The sequence below is a fragment of the Sitophilus oryzae genome, unplaced genomic scaffold (assembly GCF_002938485.1).
Source record: "Sitophilus oryzae breed Bouriz unplaced genomic scaffold, Soryzae_2.0 scaffold_1583_pilon_pilon, whole genome shotgun sequence".
Lineage (NCBI taxonomy): Eukaryota > Metazoa > Arthropoda > Insecta > Coleoptera > Curculionidae > Sitophilus > Sitophilus oryzae.
In genome coordinates this window covers 1,278,270-1,303,428 of record NW_022146262.1, presented here as the reverse complement: position 1 = coordinate 1,303,428, position 25,159 = coordinate 1,278,270, and the positions used below count along the sequence as shown (strand labels likewise).

At 31.8% G+C, this 25,159-nt stretch overlaps 1 pseudogene; it reads right to left on the bottom strand.

Moving 5' to 3' along the window:
* The window catches only part of LOC115879676, a 56,448-nt pseudogene that overhangs the window by 17,818 nt on the left and 13,471 nt on the right, over nt 1-25,159 (bottom strand).

Here is a 25,159-nt window from a genome sequence, read left to right as displayed (position 1 = left end):
CTCCCCACGAGAGATGGGACATGTTTTTTGAAACACCCTGTATAAATTCTACTAAAGGTGGCTGCAACGACGCCGACGTCCCGTAATCTGTTGTTAAAACATAACAACTGGTTTATGTATATAAAAACCAATTGAGTAAAAATTTTAATTGCGAATCTGAAATGCCTTTATTAAATTTATATTTTAGGTAAAAGTGCGTATACATATGGCGAGCACAACACGAGCCGCGCACGAGCCGAGCGCGCCGTGTTGTGCTCGTTGTTCGCTGCGAGCAGCAAGAACAGCGAGATCATAGTCCGAGCTAGCAACGATCCATATGAAATGTGAATGGCTCGCGAGCACACAAGCCATATTTTTTTTTCAGTGTCAGTGCAGTTTTTGACGCAAGTTGGTTCAGATGTTCAGATAAATAAAGTTAAATGTTTTAATCTAAATTATAATTAATATGTTATTGAAAGTACAAACGAATATTATGTAAATAATATGTAATGTACCCTGTACCTACAGTCAATACAAAAAGTCTCCGTACACCGCTTTTTTTTCAAGCAAATTTTATAGCCTTTTTTATGTTTAAAAAAAAGCTGAAAAACAATTTTTTTAGTGGTTTTAGATAAAAATGGTTGGTACCACTCAAAAGAGAGGCAAAAATTATAAACCTCCTAAAAATTACACAAGGATTGAACAAAAAATAGCACAGATATAAAATTTTCAATTTGGCAAAAATAATCTATTTTTTGCAAAAATCTTAAAAATGTTATTATTTTTAGCAAATTTAAAAGATTTAAAATTGTATATTTAGATTATTCTTCAAAAAAAAACTATAAAATTTTTTGAAAAAAATTGCAGACCCACGTCAACTGAGAAACGTATTGAAGATTTTAAATGTACCATTAGTTTTTTAATTATGGTAAAAAAAGTTGCTACAAAAAAAGGGGTGTACTAAGACTTTTTGTACTAATATGTTTTTCAGATGGTAGTTGAATAAATGTTATTCTATAAATAAACATACTTTTTTTGCAAAGCACACCTTTTCCTCCCAAAAATCCTATTTGGGTATTTCACCACTGCACTGCAAGAAAATCTACAAAATAACTATTTTATTTTGTAGATTTTCTTGCAGTGCAGTGGCGAAATACTCAAATAGGATTTTTTGGAGAGATGAATTCGCCACATAGGTATAGACATTTTTTACACCTTTTCCTGTTCCGGACTGACTCTTTTTCCTTTTTCCTCTCTCTTCTATAACTTACCATCATGCTTATAATTTTTTTCTTGCATATTTCTTCAGGTTTGCCTATTAAAGTGGCGATTTCCTTCCAGGCATCTATTTTTTTGGGGTTTTTAAATTTTTAAAAACCACAAAAATTATTTAATTTTCGTCTTTGGGGTCCCACAAAATAGTATGCGTCCTATACAACTCAACTAATTGAAGCAAAATATCCTCCGACCATGTAGGCTCCATGCTCGCCGATCAGACCAGAACGACGAACCACCACAACGCTGTCCAAATTATAACTGCGAGCTCCTTTGTGTTCGTCGTTCGTCGCAAAAACCGACAAGAAGTGGATCGCGACGATCACACTGTAAGCGACTCGCGAGGCGCTCGCGGGAGCCGTACACATATGACGGATTGAGCTTGTGGTAGGCTCGGCTCGTGCTCGGCTCGCGTTGTGCTCGCCATATGTATACGCACCTTAACTTGGAGCTCCTTTGTGTTCGTCGCAAAAACCGACAAGAAGTGGATCACGACGATCACACTGTGAACGGCTCACGAATTGAGCTTGTGGTAGGCTCTGCTCGTGCTCGGCTCGCGTTGTGCTCGCCATATGTATACACACCTTAAGAATGGCCTCATCACTGAGTGCGCCGAACGACAACCATTCGTGCGATAAACTTTTTATTTATTTATTTAAATAACACGGCATTTCAGTTTGATATCTGAATACAGAATTTATAGATACATGTTTTAGTAAATTTATTTAAGGTACATACAACCTTAAATAAATTTACTAAAGGGTGAGTCTTAAATAAGTGCAAATGTTTTAAGGATAGTATATTTCGATCCCAGAAACACGATTATGATGATTTTTTACAACCCTGTATATATTTTAATGTTAAATTAAGATTTATAGAATATTTGTATGATAGTAGGAATATATAAAAAAAAACATTTATCTTTCTTATTACCTATTCTGTACAGTAAAATTCTTCTTCCTGTTTGTTCTCTGTAGGGTGGTACGGTAAGAATGTTATCACAGCCAATGCCTAACAATTTGAATAGATTGACATTTTCAAAAAATTCAGGATTGTCTTCTTTGAATTCATAATAATTTACTAACTAAAAGAAACAACAAATATTAATAAAATATCAAACTGTGGCTCAAAAAAGTGTGAGTCGATCGGGAGGACTTTTTTTAAAGGAACGCCCTGTATATTATTGAATTTTTGGCTTCCTTTCAGATCACTTTACATAATCCTAAGGTATGAGTAAATATATTTAGATAGTTTCAGAGATATTAATAAATAAATTTAAAAAAATATTTTACAGTCTCTCTTAAACAAGTTATAGCTCAGGGCCGATACATCGTTTTATATGGGTAACCTTCAACAAATTAGAGACAAGCTGCAATTTTGCATGGAGATTCATTTTGTAGATCTTTAAACATCCTGAAACCCCAGCGATGAATCGTTGAGCCCGTCACCCCAAAACCACCCCTACAAGGGGTAAAAATGGCTCTTTTTTTACTTTTTCTTCAATAACTCTAAAACTACGAATTTTAGGAAAAAAAGTCACGAGTAAAAAACTGAAGAGAAGACAATTTCCTACCACATAGGTAAAGAACCAAAATTTTTAGAATTGCAGTGGCGCAGGTGCGAATTCTTTAATTTAGGTGGATTGTTTTAATAACCCACCATTCTGTGTTTAACTTCAAATGAAAGCATTTTTGAGATAAATCTCGAGACCAAAAAATTTATTAGGATACAAGTTCCTATAAAAACGATCTTTTTAATAAAGGTAAGTTACCAGTGGCGGAGATAATTTTTTTAAATGTGCGTTTGTTACATCTTAAAAACATTGAATAAGAAAAATTGCAGTTTTACAAATAATTTCCCATCAAATTGGTATATTGAAAAATTTACACGTTTAATAACAAAATAAGAAAAACCTTAGCTCAAAAATAGGATAACTTTTCTTAAGGATAGTCCTCACTGACTTCCACATTTGTTGGGTTCATACATGTAATGCCATTGCATTGATCACATTCCATAGTGCAGGTGAGTCCCATTCGCTTGCATGTACATGTTTTTTTACAGACTCCCGAAGAGCAATTGCAAATTTTTTTCTCTAAAACCCATGTAGGAGCAATGGGCTGGTCTGAATGTATTGGATTCATCTCTCGATTTTTCAGATTCCAACCCCAATCTTCCGGTGGTAAATTGTTATTTAACCAAGCCTGTACCCTGCGATATTTTCAGATCTGTTTTCTCAATACTATAATTATATAATATATCACTATGGTAAAAAGATCACTGTTGTTTTTGATGGCTATGAAGAGATACAGACCAAAATTGTAGAGCAGAATCGCAGATCTGCAGGTAAAAAACTGGTATCAATTGTATCTTTCTCGAATTTATCTGCAGTGAAGGTACGTACCAAAGGCAGATTTTTTGTCAAACAACACCAACAACAGCAACTTCATTCGTGAGCTCGGAAAAGTATTGTTGGAAAATGGAATCAATATTAAATTCGCTGATGGTGATGCCGATACTCTTATTGTAACTACAGCGGTCGCAATAAGTGACAATTTAGGAAAGGACCGTAGCAGTAGTTAGCGAAGATACGGACATTATAGTGTTACTGATTCATTATTACCACAAGACACTGTTTATGATTCGTCCGGCAAAGGTGTCAAAACCAAATAAAATAATCGACATATCGGCCTTACAACAAAAATTGGGGGATCTGAAGAATATGATTCTTAGTGTCCACGCTATATCTGGTTGTGACACAACGTCTGCTCTATTCAATAAAGGGAAGATTAATTTAGTGAACACCATCCAGAAGAAAAAGTTATGTGAGCTATTAAAAGAATTTTTTAATCCCGAGGCTACAAAGGAGAAGTTAGAAGTTACATCTCAGTTTTTTATAGTAACATATGTTAAAAACTCGACAAAAAAAGTAGATTTGGATAGTGCCAGATACATGCTTTATCAACAGTACGTAGCTAAACGAACTCTTAATGCCAACTTCAACTTGGCATCATTACCACCTACCTCCGATAGTGCGAAATACCATGGATTAGAGTTTTTCATCAGGTAAGTTAAATTTATGTTGCATTCAAATGTTAAACTAAATTCTCATTTTTAACTTACAGGTATAGGCTTGGTTAAATAACAATTTACCACCGCAAGATTGGGGTTGGAATCTGAAAAAATCGAGAGATGAATCCAATTCCAGACCAGCCCATTGCTCCTACATGGGTTTTAGAGAAAAATTTTTGCAATTGCTTTTCGGGAGGCTGTAAAAAAGCATGTACATGCAAGCGAATGGGACTCATCTGCACAATGGCATGTGGTCAATGCAATGGCATTACATGTATGAACCCAACAAATGTGGAAGTGAATGAGGACTATCCTTAAGATAAGTTATCCTATTTTTGAGTTAAGGTTTTTCTTATTTTGTTATTAAACGTGTAAATTTCTCAATATACCTATTTCATGGGAAATTATTTGTAAAACTTCAATTTTTCTTATTCAATGTTTTTAAAATGTAAAAAACGCACATTTAAAAAAATTATCTCCGCCACTGGTAACTTATCTTTATTAAAAAGATCGTTTTTATAGGAACTTGTATCCTAATAAATTTTTTGGTCTCAAGATTTATCTCAAAAATGCTTTCATTTGAAGTTAAACACAGAATGGTGGGTTATTAAAACAATCCTCCTAAATTAAAGAATTCGCACCTGCGCCACTGCAATTCCAAAAATTTTGGTTCTTTACCTATGTGATAAGAAATTTTCTTCTCTTCAATTTTTTACTCATGACTTTTTTTCCTAAAATTCGTAGTTTTAGAGTTATTGAAGAAAAAGTAAAAAAAGAGCCATTTTTACCCCTTGTAGGAGTGGTTTTGGGGTGACGGGCTCAACGCTTCATCGCTGGGGTTTCAGGATGTTTAACGATCTACAAAATGAAGCTCCATGCCAAATTTCAGCTTGTCTCTAATTTGTTGAACCTCGGCCTGTATAGGCTCTGGGCTATTATTAAAAATACAAAAACTGTCTTGAAATCAAAACTATACTAGGTATTTACTTTAGATGATCCGTACTTAACTTTGCTATAAATATGGTATTCGTAAATCATATAGGATGTTCAAAATTCTACGCCAAACTTTCCAAAATATAAAATAATTTTTCTTCTTTTTTTTTAAATAGCACACCCTGTATATTATATTTTCAATAGTGGAGAGTTAAAAAATGAACACTTTTTGTATTTAGAGTATTTCAAAATCCTTAACGGTTTCGCAGATATTCACGGTTTTATATTTCATATGTCATTTTCCACATTCAATTTTTATCAAAGCCACCCAATGATCGTATTTTACCGTTGAAAGAGCCCGATGAAAAATTTGAAATACTTTAAATACAAAAAATGTTAATTTTTTAATTCTTCATCTAATAAAAAAAATAATTGGCATAGAATTTGAAAAAAAATAAATAAAAAAACAAAACAAAAATGAACACCCTATATGATTTAAGATTACGATATTTAGAGCAAAGTAAGTACAGACCATCTAAAGTAAATAGCTAATGTACATAGTTTTGATTTCAGGATAATTCTTGTATTTATAATAATTTTTTTAAGAAAGGTTGAAAAATAAATATTTTTAATTTATTTATTAATATCCCTGAAATTACCGAAATATATTTACTCATATCTTAGAATTATGTAAAGTGATCTGAAAGGAAGCCAAAAATGAGATAACATACAGGGTGTTCCATTTAAAAAAAGCATCCCGATCCATTCACACTTTTATGAGCCACCCTATAGAAATTTTCACTTAAACAAGTTTCTTATTCTAGGAGCTACAGATGCCCGACGCACTATTATTGCCTGACCCTGTATAGTGTATGTACAGTTCCTCCTTAGTACTTTTACGTTAGCGTTATTTAGGCATGTGCGATGTATAAAGTTACTGACATAATAGGAAAAATATTATTTTTCTTATTTGAACATACATATATTAGGAAAATACAGTTTTATAAAAAGTTGTTGAAACAAAAATAACTATTTAAACTTTTTTGTCGTTTTTTCCCTAATTATACTGAATTGAAGGATATAAAACTATTACTAATTTTGCTCATTAAGAGAATGCAAAAACTTAATTATAATTTCCGACAATAAAAATATGTAAATGATCAATTTATCTGTAATTAAGTTATTTTAGGATGGGTAGAGAACACGTGCTTATTAATGGTTTATAAAATTATCATTACAAGTTTGTAAGCTGCCTCGAGGCTCCAATTGCGACCTCGCAAAAAACGCAGCAGGAATGCATCGTCTGTTCGGTGTAGAGTGCAGTCTCCTCTAGCTGCAACAGAGAAAACCAAAATTATAGAGAGTGTATTAAAAAGACAAGAAAATAATTAGTTATGATGTAATAAAATATCTTTTGTCTAAAGAAATGAGTTACAGAAAAATGAGTACCCCATAGATTTAAATGAAACAAATTCAAGAAAAAGAACAAATAAAAAATGTCATCATAAAGAGTACACACATTTACTGTCCTCCATTCACGCAGTTGTGCAGCTCTGAACTGTTCAAGAACCCGATACTCTTACTCCATTCAACTGAGTCATAAAGTTCAGAACTATTCCGCGCCATATGGAGGCACCAGGCTATCGCGCACTGCTCCTTTCCGAACCGTTCTCGAGTAGCTAAGTGCTTAAAGTTCTGGAACTTGAAATTCGCGAATGGAGAACAGCAATTGCTTTGCATTCTTTACTATGATGAATCAGATACAAAATAAGAATTGATGGAGCAGTAAAACAGTTGTTATAGATAGTTGGAGCCTGTTTCAAAGACTCGCCTAAGTACTGGTTTTGTCTTGCTGTCTAATAGTCCAGGTCTTGGACTTGCTACAAGACTCTTGCAAGTCTTTAAAACACCAGAACACCTTATCACTGAGTGCGCCTAGACGACGACGGTTTGTGCCATTGGTACGGCCGATATCGAGGATGGAGAGCTGGACTCTGTGAAGCCGTCTCAGATACTGGCTTTTGTTAAAGCCCTGAGACTGTATGATGAGTTATAACTCGATATAACTCAAGAAAGGGGAACACACAATAGATCTGTAAGGTCGCGGTGATTAACTGCCCTCCTAAACATTCTACAATTATTCTGCTAGGGGCACTTTATTTAACATAGAAAATCTTTGAAATAAATATTTTAAGTAATTTTATTTTTAATTTAATGCAAATGAATCTATAAAAGAAAGAAACAATATTTGTCTGATAACTAACTAATATATATAGTCCGTCTAGAAAGTATCCGGAAAAAAGAAAGCAAAATTACAATTATTGCTATATATTTTTAGGACTTGAGTTAAAAACATTATAACAAATTATTATTTTGTTTACTTATACAACCTCCATTTAACTCCAAACACTTAACTAAACGTCCAGGTACACCCGAAACTAGGTCTATACCATAATGCTCAGTGGCGGTAGTCAGGCCTGTAAACTGAGCGAATTAAATCTTGTTTATTTTCGTGGAGCTGCTCGTTCCACTTTAATCTTCATTAATCCCAATATGTTTTCAATGGGACTAAGGTCTGGTGAAGCTGCTGGCTATGGAATTGTTACCAAATGGTGTTCTTGCATCCAAGCTTGAGTATAGGCAGACGTACGGCATTTTGCATTATCCTGCTGAAAACGCCACCCCTCTGGATATAAAACATGAGCCGTTTCAAGAAGAAAACCATTTAAAATATCACAATATTTTGCACTATTAATAGTTCCATCAACTATACACAGAGGTGTAGCACCACGCTGAGATATTGCCCCCCAAACCATTATTTTAGTGGTAAATTTTGAAACTTGAACGGTAACATTTTCTTTTGATAGGATTTTTAGGTGGTTCCCAAGATCTGTTTTTAATGTATTACTTACCGTATATCATATCTTTAAAATCTTCTATTAACAAACATCTGGTGTCAGGATTTTCTCTAATGTTCTCCTGTGCCCATTCTTGAAGTTGTTGGGGTGCTTCGCCTAAATCTAACTGGTACAGAACATCTGTATCTGAGGGCATTCTCCACTATCTGGAAATAAAGTAAAAATTGTTACTTTCAATAATAGGAAAAGTATTTTTTTGTCTTATACTGTTTCAATTGAAACATAAGCTTTTTGAATTCAGATCTAATTTTATTGATTTTCTAATTTTCCCAACATATTTCTGATCAAAATCAATTTATTATATATCATAAATAATTAGTGGAAATTCTTTTTTGTTATAGTAACAGGGTGTAATTTTCTTTTAAGTCAAGAATAAATCATCTATGTAAATTTATGTACTGGGTGGCCAACTAAGAATGGACGCTGGCTGTATCTCAGAAACTACTTATCGTATTAATTTGGGACCAAGAGAAATCGCTGGAAATTACTTCCAAGTTCGAGAGATGTTCGCTAGGGGGCGCATCTGTGATGGACAATCAGACAACAGAATTTTTCTCAAAAATATGCAGATGAAGAAGTATTTTAAATATTGCTATTGTAATCAATGGGAAATTTGTAATTTTTTGATATAGCATATTTTGCTCTATCTTTAATTAATTTCGGGAGAAGATAATGCAATTTTATCGTCGTGTATAAAACAATAGTTTTTTCCATAGCGAGTTACGTTTTAAAAAATATTCAGAAATCATTATTTCAAGGAATTTATTACGAATAGAAAAAATATTGTGCTGGGTTGGCGTTGGTTTCTATGTAATTTGCCAAATAAATAAAGCTGTCTCTTTAGTTGTCAGTTTTGAGTCAATATTTTTTAATTCTCTTGTGTTGATTGCTGATAGAATTGGAGCCAGAAATGGCTCAAAATGAAATAAGTAAATTACCAACAGATATTCAGGCTGTGGCGACAAACGCCATATCCAAACTACTTCCATTTGAATCCCGAATAACTTATGAAAAGGAATACAAACATTTTCAAAAATGGAAGCAATTAAAAAACGTGCGAGAAGAAATAAAGTTTTTAACCTATCCTCGCTGTTAAAGTATCATTTAATCTACCCTTGCGGTTAAAGTACTATTTTATCTACTATTTTTGATAGATATATGTAAGGCAATTTTAACAGTTGCCATGGAAAAAAATAACTTACTTAATTAATCCTACTAACAGGAGTTTAATAATTTAATAAAAATAATAAAAAACATATTGAAAAAAACTATTTTTTCTGTATAGAACCGATTATATCAACACTTATTTAACTATTAATCTTTTTATGAATAACCGCAACGATTTATTCATGACATTTCAACATTATGCTTTTATTTGTTGAAAAAATGATATTATAGACAAACTGGTTTTTGGATGCTGTAGTGACCCAAATAAATTTCGTCAAAAATACTTTTACCGTCTTTAATTTATGTAACAAATTGGTAAATTTCCTTGCTTTTTGCATTTCTTTCAGAATATAAATCCGCTGAATTTATTTATGCTAATTTTGGCGACGGTTTGTATATTTTTTAAATTGGATATTCTATTAAAATATTCTCCAAATAGAGAAAAACAATTGGAGGATGGATAAAAAAAATTGAAGTTATTTAATACTAAAATCATTCATAGCTTGTACCGTATGATCGAAAAAAAACGGCGTCCAGTTGGCTGGGAAATGAACATCAATGACACTTCCCATATAAATTTACATTTAAAATGACAGAGATCTTCATTCCATAGCCATCGCTGACGCCGTTTTTTCTCGATCATACGGTACTATTAACACAGCCAACCTTTCTATAATAATGTTAATTTTTCACAAGTTTTATATGTATATCAATTTTTAGTAACGTACATTTTATAAGGTAATCACATAATTAATAAAATTAAAATAAAAATAAAATTAAACAATCATATATTGTACCTAATTTATTATTAAATATTATTATTATTAGTTAATATTGCTATTAGTCCAACGTACAGCAATTTCAAATAAAAAAATAGTCGTATTTAAGATAATTACAAAAAACCTAATTTTAAAAAGTTTTATTAACATCCTGTAACTCTAAAACTATGCATTTCCATACCCATGTTTATAGGAACTTTTTTTCATATTTTTTGATGAGGAATCAATGAGTACTTATTTAAAACTTTCGCAAGTTGTTGATATTAAAATTTTTTAAAAGTCTCTATTAGACTTACTGGATCAAGGCAAATTAATAAAACTGCGTTTGTCTCATCAAGGAGGCCGAAATCGACACAATATTAAGAGATATAAACTTTTAATCAGCATTAAATTGCTTACACTATTTCGAAAACCAGTGAATAAAAAGTCAGTGGCGTACATTCTTTTTTTAGAACAATATTCTAGTGATTACCCATATACACGTCCCTGGTGAATATGTCGATTCTTTTTTAGCTTTAAAACATGTCGCATTTATAGTAACTTTTACCCTCAAAATTCCATTCAAATCACTAAAAGTACTTTAAAGAAAATTATAATAAATCGAAAGATTATTAAGACTTTAACACCCTGTAGCTACTCCTGTAGTGAGGAATCTCCCCACGAGAGATGGTACATGTTTTTTGAAACACCCTGTATAAGAAAAGTACTCTCTCGTATCTCTGAGTTTTTTTATTATTCTTGGCACACCCATTTATTTTATTAAACAAGTTTTTTTTTCTTTTCAGCAAATCAAAATATTTGAAAAAAATCACCGTGTACCATTGAGTAAAAAAATTTAGTGCAAAACTAAACATAAAAGTAAAGCAAAACTGAAGTAAACATGTAAATTTATTGCTAATTTATTAATACTTTTTATGATCGAACTATTAACATTAAATTGCAACTTTATGAACTAGTGAATATGCGAAATGCTTTTGAAAAAAGTACCATAAAAATATACTTACTTATAATAGGTACAATAACGATACGATAATAAAATTAAAAAAAAACACACTAATAAACCATTAAAATCAAGTCTACTGTAATAAATATTTTGTTTAATGAGAGCAATAACACATACAGACAAGTAATGCTAAACCTTCAATTTAACAGAAAACCTGTTTTATTACTAAAATGCAGTATTCAAATGCAATGCGTAAGTTAAAATTATTGATAAAAAGTCTAAGAGTAGGGGAACACTCGGTACAGAAATAAATACTATGAACACATTAGCAAAATATACAGTGTGTTGTAAAAAATGGTCTTTTCTTTCTATGATTTTATTAAGTAAATTTCTAAGTTTCATATTTCATACACAACTTTTGATATTACCGCTTAATAAAAAATTGTATTTTAAATTTCAATCTAGAGTGCCATGACTGTGTTAAAAACACTAATTCTTAATCAATGAGCCTTGGAAATATAGATTTGATCGTCTAATGTTTTTAATGTCTTTCCCTGGCCAGTTAGAAAATGCTCAAATCGTATTTTTAATAATTTCTCAATTTTTTCAAATGGAATGAGGGTGGCTCATTAGCATGTTTGGAAAAAGCATTTTTTTACGAATAATTTGATACCACACACTTCGTATTTCGAGTCAAATTTCCGTTACGAACCGCAAGTTATAATTTCAAATAAACCATATGCGAAAATGCCAAAAGTTGACATATGATATGTCATTCTATTCAGAATGTTATTTTCTATCGAATAAAGTAAAAAAATGCCGAGGGAGGCATTTAAAAATCAAAAGTCCTAGTCATTTCCGGTGAAACAAGAACTGACCGAAAACAATTGAATACGCCAATCAATCGTAATTTAGGTCATATACTAACATACCAAATCTCGTTTTTTTAGCTGAAAAAATAAAAAAGTTATAGGTGTAAGCCACTTTCGAGATGCACCCGGTATATGTATGTATTTGAATGGTTTAAAAAACTTGAGCGCCTTAACTAATAGGGTAATATTTAGTATGCTTTGACAAAAAAAAATATACGAATATGAGCTTATTATTGACGGCTATATACCATAAATCATATATATTCATTGACTGACAATAGTTTCGTGGAAACCCTTTTTATTATTTTTTATTAACCAAATTATAGGGGGAGGAGTAAGTAAATAAAAATTACGATTTTTTTTGAAAAATTAGATGCAAATAAAAAACTTGAAAAAAAAATGCTTTGAGTCTTGCTTCCTGGGTCTTGGTCTTGCTTTTTTGTGCAAGATCAAGATCAAAACCGCAATCAAGACCAGTCTTGGACACTACTAGTGCTTTCCAGTTAAATTTTAAGTAGAACAAAGTGATTCAAATTTAGCGACTTAAACTGATTAAGCTAGGATAGCTTGAAAATTATTTTTTGACTGACTTTTGTACAAAATAATAATTTAGCTATATGTACTATATATTTTTTAATACAAATTATCTATCGTATCGTGTATCTATTCATATACATAAGCAAAATGTAATTTGTTTATTATTATTACTTCGAAATTAGTTTTGAGTAATTTACACTATTAACTAATATTAATTAACTTCAATTTTTCCTCGGTTATTGATTTAAATTGATCTTGTATAGCGTGTTATTATAAAATTTGATTATATGTTTTCATTCGACTATGCTGCTAGTAATTATTTATAGATACAGGGTTGTAAAGAATTAAAAAAAAACACTAAATAAATTTGGCATGCATATTTCACCACTGACACAGAAATCTAAAAAAAATATTTTTTTGCAAAGTGCCACTGCGTTAGGGTACGTCTCTACACTGCTTGGCTCATTTTGTTAGCCACTGTGTTAGAGTAACACATCTACACTGCTCGGCTCATTTTGAAACTTTCAGTAAAAGTTATGCTTTAGCACAATCCAAGCTATTTACTTACAAATTTATTAAAAACTAACGGATTTTAATCATAATCATGTACAGGGTGGGGCAAATTGGACGCTTTTAAAGAGAAACACCCTTTTCTATAGGAGATAGACGAAAACTAATATCGGTGTCTGGAGCATCAAAAACGTGATGGTGAAAACCGCACATCGATATCTGTTACCGTTTCGAAGTTACTGGGTGTTTTCAAAAATGTGCAATTTTAAAAAATCGCTGTAACTTTTTTGCTATGGAAAATTTTGTATTTTTATGAAAACATTTCCAAAGCACCTTTTTACGTAGAATTTAATGGTCTAAGTATAATTTTTTTAAAATTAATAATTTAAGAGTTATCAACAGAAAAAATTATTTTTTATTAGGGACACCCTGTATATTTTTGTTTAACTGAAAAGAACTTAAAATTACCTTTCCATAAATATAGCACACTTAATATTTTGTTATAGTCCCCTTCAAAATACAGAATTTTTAAAAGTTAGCCACTTAATTAGCAGGTTTGGGACTCCTTATTGATGGTCCCTAATAGAACTCGAAAACATATTTCTGTTTGTGCTTAAAATTACATTTTTAAAAAAAAACACTATGAAAATAGGCAAACAAAGATTCAACAACAACACGATATTATACAAAATAATGACTGACATTATGATAATTGTCAAATAATAAACGAAAACGTTGCTGAACACTGCGCAATGTGACCAACATAGCGATAATAAAATTCGGTTTAATCTAATTTTTGCAGCTTTAATCTAAATAAAATATCTGTTACAATCATTTTCTCTATAAAGTAAAATGAAGAGCTGCTCGGTATCTTAAATTATATAATGCAACAAATTTAAACATTTTTGTCAAAATTTCATTTAGTCAGGTTTATAGGCTTTAGTGTCAATTTCGATATGATTGATGACGTGCATCGGAATTTTTTTTACGATTACCGTATGTATAGTTATCAAATACAAGATTAAAGTTAAAATATTTTTTACCATTTATTTTTGGACACGCTATATATGACAAAATAGGATATTGGAACAGGTTAAGTCGCTATTCTTCTTTCTCTCTAAGTTTATCTGTTTAATAAATCGTCTTTGCAAATTTCGTGTTGTTTTGTTTGGAAAATACCCACGGAATCTCCAAGGAAAATTTATTATAAATAGTTTTATGTTAATATGTCGAATAAAATTAATCGAGAAATTTCTAGCACGTCCTCGATAGATCTACGGCATTTCGATGCCATGCCATGCATTTCTTTTCATTTCTTCGAATTCTATGCATTCTAAGAAATTCTAAAGGTATTTTAGAAACTAGCTGTTACAGACAGCATAAAATCAAGCCATAATAACTGTACTTATAACCTAATAACAAAATCTGTAAACTCTTTGGTAATAATAAGTTTAACAACACCTTAATAACAGACTCCCGTCGATGTGATTTTGTCTGTTAAAGCTTGGGATTATACGGCTGTAGTTAGATGAATGTTATTTGCCTTGCTTGTCTGTAGTTGCATAATAATTTAGGTTTCATTATTTAAATTAGATTTGGCTGGTGATCGAAGTTATATACAGGGTGATTGTAGATTCTACATTGTATGGTATAGGGGATATTAATTACTGCAACCTTATAAGTCTATTGTGTCCCTGTTTCTTGAGTTATAACTCATCATAGAGTCTCAGGGCTTTGACAAAAGTAAATGTCTGAGAAGATAACCTAACCTAACGAAAATTTCCTCCAAAAGATTTTTTGGGTATGATTAGATTAAAAGCAAGAGAATTAGTATTAAAATAGTAAAATAGTTTTTATACAAACCCTACCAAGCCTTGAGCTCCGCTAATCAGTTATAAAGTCTGTTCATTTTCACAAAGCCCATTGACCAATTGACAGTGGTTGTGACTGTTCATTTCTTGGTTCCTTAGAATATTCTCCTCTCTCTCCTCCTTTCTATTACTCTATAAGAGTATGGTGACATTATGATATCGCATTTATTGTGTCTCTCCATGTTGTTCTGTCTTGCGCAGCAATACTGGCCTCGTGCAGACTGTGACCTATTATCGTCTTCATTTGGTCCACCCAACGGTTTGGAGATCTCCCTCTAGGACGTTTCCCGTTTACTTTCCCCTCTACAGTTAGTTTTTCTAGGCCATTGGTGTTCCTGGATATGTGGCCAAAGTATCTTAAGTATGATTGATTTATTGATATCGACAGTCTGGATTCGACATTCAGTTGTTCGAGTATTAAAATGTTTGTACGGTGAGCTGTGTTTGTAGCGGTGAGCTGGTATTCGCAGCATCCGTCTATAACACCACATTTCAAAAGCATCGATTTTACGTTTCGTTGCCAACTTCAATGTCCAGGTCATTGAGGCGTAAGTGGCAATGGGGAAAATTATGGCTCTTAGTAGTCTGAGTCTGTTTGTTTCTAATTGAAATGGCTGAACCTTTCCATATTTTATTGAGTTTGGTCATGGAATTACGTGCTATACCCAGTCTTCTCTTGATTTCTGCGTCACATCCTCCTTTGTTTGATATCAAGGAGCACATTAGAATATTCAGTACGATAAAATCATCATCTTTCGTTAAAGTTCTTTCTATTACCCTGTACTGTTCGGGTCGCTCTCAGGGGTCGGGTAAAGCGGGTGTGTGGCCAAAGGAAATATATATTATATTTCAGAAATCTGCCTAATAGGCTTAGCCCGATCCTGTCGTGTTAAGCCACGTCCAAAATTCCAAACACACGTGCTTTGATTAAGGTTTGCAGAGCTTCAGCATTTGCCATAAGAGAGCGAGCAATTTGTTACCAAACCATATAAATTATCACTGTAATCACAAAACTTCAATCTATTTCGTATTGTAACCGAATTTTAATTTATGTCTTTATTTTGGAGAAAATTTAGTCCAAACATAAGGAATACTTTGTTTATGTTTGACCATCAAAATCTTAATAATAAAAAAGTTGTCTAAAAATGTGCTACAATACGGATATGGTATAATCCTTTTAATTTCCTTCTTCATTTGTGTAAAAATACCTAGCCAGTTTTACATAAAACGTTAAATGCCGAACGCTTATTTTGCTACTTTTTCGGAACTGTACTCATACAGTGCATGTTAATTTATTTCCACCTCTTTTTGAAATAAAATCATATTTATAACACAATTCAGGTCGTCTAGAATTGCATTACGCAAATAATAGGAACAATTATAAAGGCATTACCGTGCGATATACAAACTCTCACACTAAAACTACTTCTAAATAAACAGTTAGCAACAATGGCAACACACTTTTGAGCCTAGTTTAAGAAATGTTTCTACAGTTTTTTCTCATTAACGTTGCCGTCGTTTTACAACGATTTATTATCTGAAATGTCACAATTTCTATTAGGTGTTTAGTAGAAATTGAGATATTATTTTGAATGAACAGGCAAATTGAACCTGTTAACTGATTTGAAAATATATGTGCATAGATTTCTGCAATTTGATTATTCCGTGGCGATTTTTTTATATACTTTTTTTCTAGATAGACATAGAGAAATTATTTAATTCTCAGAGAAATAACTAAACGTAGATAACCATACAATATCCTCAATACAACTGTCACATTTTTTCGTGGTACATCACGGACATGTGTGCAATCATGTGTGAAGTTGTTCACTGAGGACGCCAGCATTGATAGGTTTTTCAAGTTTTTCATACTGTCGAAATTTTCGACTTATTTTGGTGTATTGTGATGAATTAGTGTTTTATTTTGCTTTTTGCTAACACAAACGAAGTTGAAAAAATTGGTTAAAGTATATAAGTAAAATCGTGTTTTAATAGTTCTTATAAAAGTTATACAGGGTGAGTTTCCTACGATGTTCTCTATGGGTATCTCGGAAACTACTGGAGATAGAGAGTCGGTTAATGGGGAAGGAATTGCAGTTTTGTGGGGTCATATAACTTATAAAAAGACAGAATATTTTATTAATCGCTCCTTTACAATTTACATTACACAAATTAAAACTTAAAAAAAACTAATATTACTACATACACTTTAAGCTATTTTAGCAAATGTTCAAAAAAACACCAATGTATTGAGTACACAAAATGGGTCTTTTAAAACTGAACTTGACTGAACTACAAGTTGTTCCCACAGAACGGCCGGTCGACTTTAATAAACTTTTCCCGTACCGCCTCTTCGAATGCCTCTCTTAATTATTCATAATTTTTTTTAAAACCTTGTTGTTAACCATACCGCATAAAAAAATCTAAAATGAATAAGTCAGGTGATCAAGTAGGCCCATGTAATTGGCAAATTTCTTCCTATCACTGAGTTTGCATAATTATGATATATATATATATAATTTTTAACATTTCTTTCATTATGAGGGGGAGTGTCATAATAAAAGTCATGTTAGAACCACTCTATTGATGCGCAAGTATCTAAATTTAGCTTTTCTAAAAAACGTAAGTAACGTTCGCCGGTCAACGTATCCTCGAAAATGTATGGCCAAGAAAAGTTGAGCCAATAATCCAACACTCTTTCCTTCATATGAAAAATTCATATTTTTGGTTAGGTTAGGATGTGACAGTTTCACATTACTCCGAGATACCCATAGAGAACATCGTAGGAAACTCACCCTGTATATCCTAATATAAATATTTAATTTTAGAATAAGGTTAGTTAACTTTTATAGTCATGTTTTAATTGCTCCTCTGTAGCTATAAATTACGGCAATATGTCACATAAATAATATTCTAGGGAGAAAGGACGATCATAGTATCCCGATTATAAAAACAACGTTCAAGACCACTAGAAAAGTGCATATTTCATAAATAATTGCTAGGCAATTTGCATTTTAATGGCGCCTCGAAGGCTTATTATTAATAATCCACGTTCTTCGCATCTCACACTCTAAATAGACTGTTATTTTATATAGGTGCAGATGATATAAAAAACAAGCTTGGTGCTTGAAGCTTGTATTTGTTTCTTCTGTTAACTTGGACGCGCCTCATCGATAAATGTAGAATGTTTAGGAGGGGAGGTAATCACCGCGACCTTACAGATCTACTGTGTGTTCCCCTTTCTTGAGTTATAACGAGTTATAACTCATCATACAGTCTCAGGGCTTTAACAAAAGCCAGTATTTGAGACGGCTCTAAAGAGGCCAGCTCTCCATCTTCGATAAAAACCATTTAAATAAATAAAACAATATCAGGGTAGTTACACCATTATTGAATTATCTTGTGTTTTAAAAAGTCAAAGCTTTGTTTCTTTATTTCTCAAGTAAAATTTAATCACCAATTAGGTATATCTTGAAAAAAGCTTTTGGTTTTTCGCTACTAGAAAAAAACACCACTGCAAAAACCCTAGAACTCTTTTCAAAAAATAAACCCGCTACAAAGGTATAGGCATTTTTCATCAATTAAACTTCGAGGAAATGAGGGTAATTTGGAATACTCACTTATTGAAGCTATGCATGGAGATATATGTTTAAATATGGTATAAACTACTAGTTCGGCTTGTATGTAGTGGACAACAGATTTTGTAGTTATTTAAATTTATAGTACAGAGCAAAAATAATGTGAACAAATAATTGTGACGCGACAAAAACTTTTTTAGTAGAAATTAAATCGGCAATCATTGCCCTGATTTTTTATTTAAATTAATTTTGATTGGATCTTCGGGTAAGTGTTGGTTTATATTATAATTTGTAAAATGTATTTTTTCGATATGTCAATGCATATATATATTTTACGGATTACGGCGTAGGTCTTCATGTTGTTAATTTGGAATACTATAACTGATGCAAATTTGGAATAGTCCAATAAATTATGTTCATCTTGCTGCTTTTCTATTCTATAATGTATGTAAATTTCTTTGGTACGCACTGTAGCTCAATCTGCTTATATTTGCAAAATATGGTAACTACTATTCCAAAATACCTTCACTTCCTCTACCCCTATTAAAGAAAAAGTGGTAAAATTCCATAAAAAATGTCCAAGATAAGTGAAGTAACATGATTAATGATCATATCTAAATAAGCCTAATGACAAAATAAATAATGATGTTCAACAGCCAAGGTTAGATTACAAAAAATATATAGATCCCACCGAAAAAATTTACTAACCATAAAATTGTTAAGTGACGTCTTCGAAATTTCCTAACTACCTACTTTGCATTTTCAACTTTGAAAATTGCGTTGAATTTGTAAAGGTAAACGTAGCGTTAGTAACAATAAGTATTTATTTAAAGACGGTTTAAAATAATTAATATTAAAAACTTAATGTTATAATTAAAATCAAAGTCGCAACCACTGTCAAAATAATTGACAAGTATGAAATAAAACAATTTTAAAGTGTATACTATATGTATATCCCTGCGTAACACAAACTGGGCTGATCCGTATCAACCTTATTAAAAGCCTTAAAATAAAAATGAAATATATATAAATCATTTCGCTACGTTCACTATGGAGAATTCTTTTTGCAGCGGTATTAAAACGAACATTGTTGTTCTTTTGCAAAAAGAAAACTGACTCGACCTACTGGTCAACATTTACAGCAATCGAAGCACAACGGATTGGTCAATGAATAGCCGATATATTTCTATTTTCAAAAAGATAACATTTATTACTAAAGGCATTAAGGGGACGCTGTATTTGCTTTAATACACTTTATAAGATACTAACAATATCGGTTATTATATTAAACTGCCGTGATAAAATCTTGTTCTTATTAGTTCATTTTTACGGTATTGCTACAAGGGAAAGGCTGATTTATTTATTATTAATGTTGGCAATAGAAAAATACGGGAAAACGAATATCATATTTCTGCTACTTGCCTAGACGGTATTTGCATTAGCCAGTTTTTGATTTATGGTGCTACAAATACGTTACCAAACCTCTATTTACCTGTACATATGAATAAAATTAGATTGTCTATTTGTTATTTCGAAATAAATAAAGATTTTTACGCAAATTAATTTTAATATTTTTTATATCCTAAACGATCGAAAAAAAAACGGCGTCAGAGACGGCGGTGAAATGACAATCGGTAATAATTTTGGCGATGTCAAGCCCTAGACGTCGTTTACTTAGACAGTACTCTTCTTTATTTTTTAATGGCACTTACTGCCAGGTGGTCTTAAGAAAGCTGTAATTTATTTTTATATCGAGTAAAAATTATTTTTAATTGGTGTAATTTAAAATTCGAGAAAAAAAAATTTTGAAAATAGATTCGTGTGTCTGGAAACAATTGTTTTGGTGTATTGTGGTGATTTAGTATTTTTATTTTGCTGTGTAACACCAAAAGTTCCAACCCTCAACTGTAACATTCAATCCTTTTTTAATTTTTCTATCATTATTTTCAACGTATTTCACCATTTATGGTGTAGCCTCGTAGCCTAGTATAGTTGGGCCCATTGTTGTCTATTGCTGTTTATACGGGCCCAAATTATCCCTGCTAATTTCCTAATATCATGGTTCAATCTCAGATTTGGTCTTCCTTTAGGTGTCTTAATTCCCCATGAGTAACATGCTGTAATTTTTGTGGTCCATCTGTTGTCTGTCCTTCTTGCCAGGTGTCTTGCCCTTTGCCACTTGAGGGATGATATCTATTACCTGGGTCTTTTGTCGTATCCACTCTATTCTTTTACGGTCTCTCTTGGTTGTTCTCAGAATATTTCGTTCCATTGAACGTTGTACGACCTGCAGGTTCCATATGATGTCCGTTTTAAGTGTCCAGGTTTCGCATGCATAGGTCATCACTGGTAGTACATATTGGTTGAATGTTTTCTTCTTTAGATAAAGTGGCATTCTAGATTTGAATATGATTGAGTTTCTTCCATAAATACTTCCATGCTAACTTAATTCTTCGGTTGATTTGTGGTAGTAGAGATCTTGAGCTGTGTATTAGTTGTCCCAAATATATGTATTCTTCTACTATTTCTAGTGTTGTGTTATCTATTAGAATTCTAATTTATTAGAATGTCCTTTCTTTCCACTAGTTCGTTGTACATTACTTTAGTTTAGTTTTAGTTTGCATTTATTAATTAACAATTCAACCACAAACAACATTTTCCACATGTACAACAGCCTTTAATTAAACAAAGATATTTAATAAAATTTAATCAACAAAATTACTAATGACATTATTATAAAAATAATTAACAACAAAACAAACATTTTGATGCCAAATTAAACTAAAAATAGCTTTTATGTTTATAAAACTATTATGTTAATACCATCACAGGCTTTTCAATTATACAAATCATAATTAACATTGAATAGTATTTTTTTTTGAATTTATCGTTATGCCAAAACTCAACCTGTAACCCGCAAAATCCTCAATAATGAAATCAAATTTAAATTCAGAGCAATTTCCTTACAAAATTAGCTTTCAGCATTATCTGATTGGCGGTTTCTTATTTTAGTACCAATGTTTCCCGATAACGAGAAAATATACCTACTCATTCTCTGTCGATGTTGGCTTACTAGTCATTACTGCTTTGTACATTTTTTTTGAAAGAGTAGACTCCGTTGCCCAGTAGACTCAAATAATTGATTTTTTTTCAAACGTCATGAAAGTCCAATTTAAAAGTCATTTTAACGCCTAGGGCATAAAAGTAAAGCACTTTTACGCCTAAGCATAAAAGTACGAACATATATTTTTAAATTGACATAAAGTGTCAAATTCAACGAGCGAAACCACAGTTTCTCGATATATAATAATTACATCTAAGGTATAATTTTTAAATCTTTTAATATTATTTGGAACGTTTAAAATTGTTTAAAAATTATTTGTAACGTTTGAAAAAAATAGCATGTAAAATAGCATTCGGAGTAAAAGTGACTTTTTGTGCCTCCATTGTAATGTCAAACGTACAGTAGTCTCGACACAAAATAGTATAGTAAACGCCACGAATGTTTGGGAGTAATTCATCGCTTGATGAAGTTAGAATCGGCACGCGCGCTATCATTTTTACATTAAAAACGTAAATTTTTACCGCAGACGTAGGTTTTTAAAGGCCCGGTCTAATCATCTGCCTGCGCTACTATAGCACGATACCAGACGATACTATTGTACTATATCGCGTTTCTTTGATTGATTCGTTTTTGTGCGTCAGTCCATGGGTGTGCTTGCAGTGCGGCCAATGAGGCATTCCATTTTATATTTATAACCAAATATATGTTTTGACAAGACTTTGACAGTTAAAACAACAAATTACAACAGATTATATATTGATTATTATATGACTTGAAATACCACGGCACTGGAATTAAGTTTCATGTGACCTTGAACAGATTAGTTCACATGGTAGCGACCGATGAATCACTCCCAAACATTCGTGGCGTTTACTTTATATTTTTTTATTAGGAGTAAAAATGACACTTTTTGTAGCGAGACTGTATATACGTTTGACGACATACAGGCGAGGCACAAAAAGTCATTTTTACTCCGAACAGAAGATGCTATTTCTTTTCAAATGTCACAAATAATTTTTTAAACAATTTCAAACATTCCAAATAAAATAAAAAGATTAAGGAGTGATACCTTGAATGTAATTATATATCGGTAAACTATGGTTACGGTCGTTGAATTTGACACTTTATATCAGTTTAATAATATATTTTTGCACTTTTATGCTTAAGGGTAAGAGCGCTTGCACACATACCGGCAAAATCGGTGCCGGAGCCGACGCCGGCTTTGCACACGTTCCGACACTTGTATTTAATCCTATTGTATTTGCCGGACCACGACTATTTTACCGGATCGGAGTTTATCTGAAGGAGCTAATTTATTTTTATTGCAATCGATTTCAGGACCGACACCGGCACCGATTTTGCTGGTGTGTGTGAAAGCGCTCTAAAAGTGCTTTACTTTTATGCCTAGGCGTTAAAATGACTTTTTTATATTGTCAATCACGTCGAAAAAATTAGTACTTTTGTGACGTTTGAAAAAAAAAATCATTTTTACTTTACTCCTAATAAAACAATATACTATTTTTTAAATGCGTTTCTAGATATTTGAGTGTTACTGGTTTTGTTGTAGTTTCAGCTGTCTGTAGTTTTCAATTCTAACATAGTGGTGTTTTACAAAAAATATTTATTTTTATTTTTTTTGTGCTTCTGTTTTAGTGTCTTTTACGAAAAAATATATTTTATCCAAAAAAATATATGAACCTAAAAACAATAGTTTTCGACAACCATGTCGACAACAAAAACACAGCTGAATAAGGAAAACGTCAGATAAAAAAGGAAAAGACAGTCTTGTTTATCTTTCCCAAAGATTTTTCATAAAATAAAGGAAATCCGACGACGCGCTACTTCCCTTTGCTTCCGTAACATTACCTAGTTTCCCATACAACCATTTCAAATTTAATAATACTTGTATGTAGATCTATTTGCATATAAAAAAGTAAAATGGTTGTACCGTATAAATATTAAAACGAGTTCGTGTAAAAGTCTTTATTTCGAAATGGCATACAGACAATTCAATTTTATTCATAAATTATATATTAAAATGTGGTTTAGTAATGTCTGTAGTACGATAAATCAAAAAATGGTAAACGTTAATTCAAATAGCGTCTATGTAAATAACAGAAATGAGTTGATATTTGTTTTCCTCATGTCTTTATATTACCAACATTAATAATAAATAAAGTAGCCTTTCCCTGGCTTCCTTTCGTTGTAATAAACAGAAAAAGAGGCTAATAAAAACGCGATTTTATCATCACACTATAAAATATTAACCAGTATTTTTTGTAATAAAAGTATCCTCTCTATGGCATATTGTAATGAACAAATGCAAGACGAAGACTCTCTGGGTCTTAGTTTTGCAGCCTAATAAGTATAGTCTGTGAAACGAATAACTTTGAATTTGACAGTTCCCGCGGGCTTTTCTAGTGTTAAGCCGGAGTCTCATGCATCCGAAATCCGATGACACGACGATCCGACGGTGCTCCTATTGGTCGAAATATTTTGACAACAATTTTTATCCGATAATTTTTATTTTTTAAAAACATTTGTTTTTAAAAACAAGTTTAGTGGGAAGTGGGCAATTTCGGGATATTTGGCGAGGAAGTTATTTTTATAAGTGTTTCTCCAATAAAACATGACATGAATCTCTATTCAGCGCAGCAGAAAAATGTTAAAACTGTCAAATTTCGGAACGAACTTTCGGATGTATGTGACAGGCTTTTTTTATTTCACACGATAACTTCAAATTTCGGATGTCGTACCATCGGATTTCGGATGCATGAGACTCCGGCTTTAATCTTATTAGGTTACCAACTTGCGGGCCATGCTGATGCAATGCTGTCTCTAATAGAACAGCCTCGGAGCGAGATTTCTGACGTCACGCTAGTTAGATACTACGGATTAATTATGTTGTAGAATACATGGAAAACATTCCTCGTATATGTAATTTTTTGGATTATATTCTTTTTCATATGACACAACACTGATGAAGGCTATAAACGTTAGCTATAACGATTTTTTAACCAAAAAAAATAATGAAAAACCAAATGAAAACTTAATCAGCGTTTTTCCCGAACCTAAATCTCAAAAAATCAAAAATTTTAGAATAATTTTACATATAAAATGACAGCGATCTTCATTTCATAGCCATCGCTGATGCCTTTTTTTTATGATATTGTATTATTTGCAAATATAATTTTTCGCACATTGATGCTTGCAAAATATACATATAAATTTTGTGAATGCAAATAATAATACATCACTATTAGTAGATATTGAATGTTTTTTGTTAAATTAGATTTTTAAACCCCAAAATTTAAATATATTTTACATTTTACCCATTATCTTATGTACCTATTCATTATTTGTATATTGTAAAACATTTGATGCATTTGTATGGTTCATAGTTTATTTGCCAAAGTATTTATTACTATAAATAGATAATGTATATTATGTATAGCTCATGTAAACTATATCATTTTTAAAATACAAACCAAAAATACGAGGAATAATTATGTTTTCTCTATATTCTACAACATATTTATTAATCCGTGGTATCTAACTAGCGTGACGTCATAAATCTCGCTCCAATGCTGTTCTATTAGAGACGGCATTGGTCTGATATTTAGAAATGTCAAAGGCTGATGACATTTTACTTTTGTCAATTATG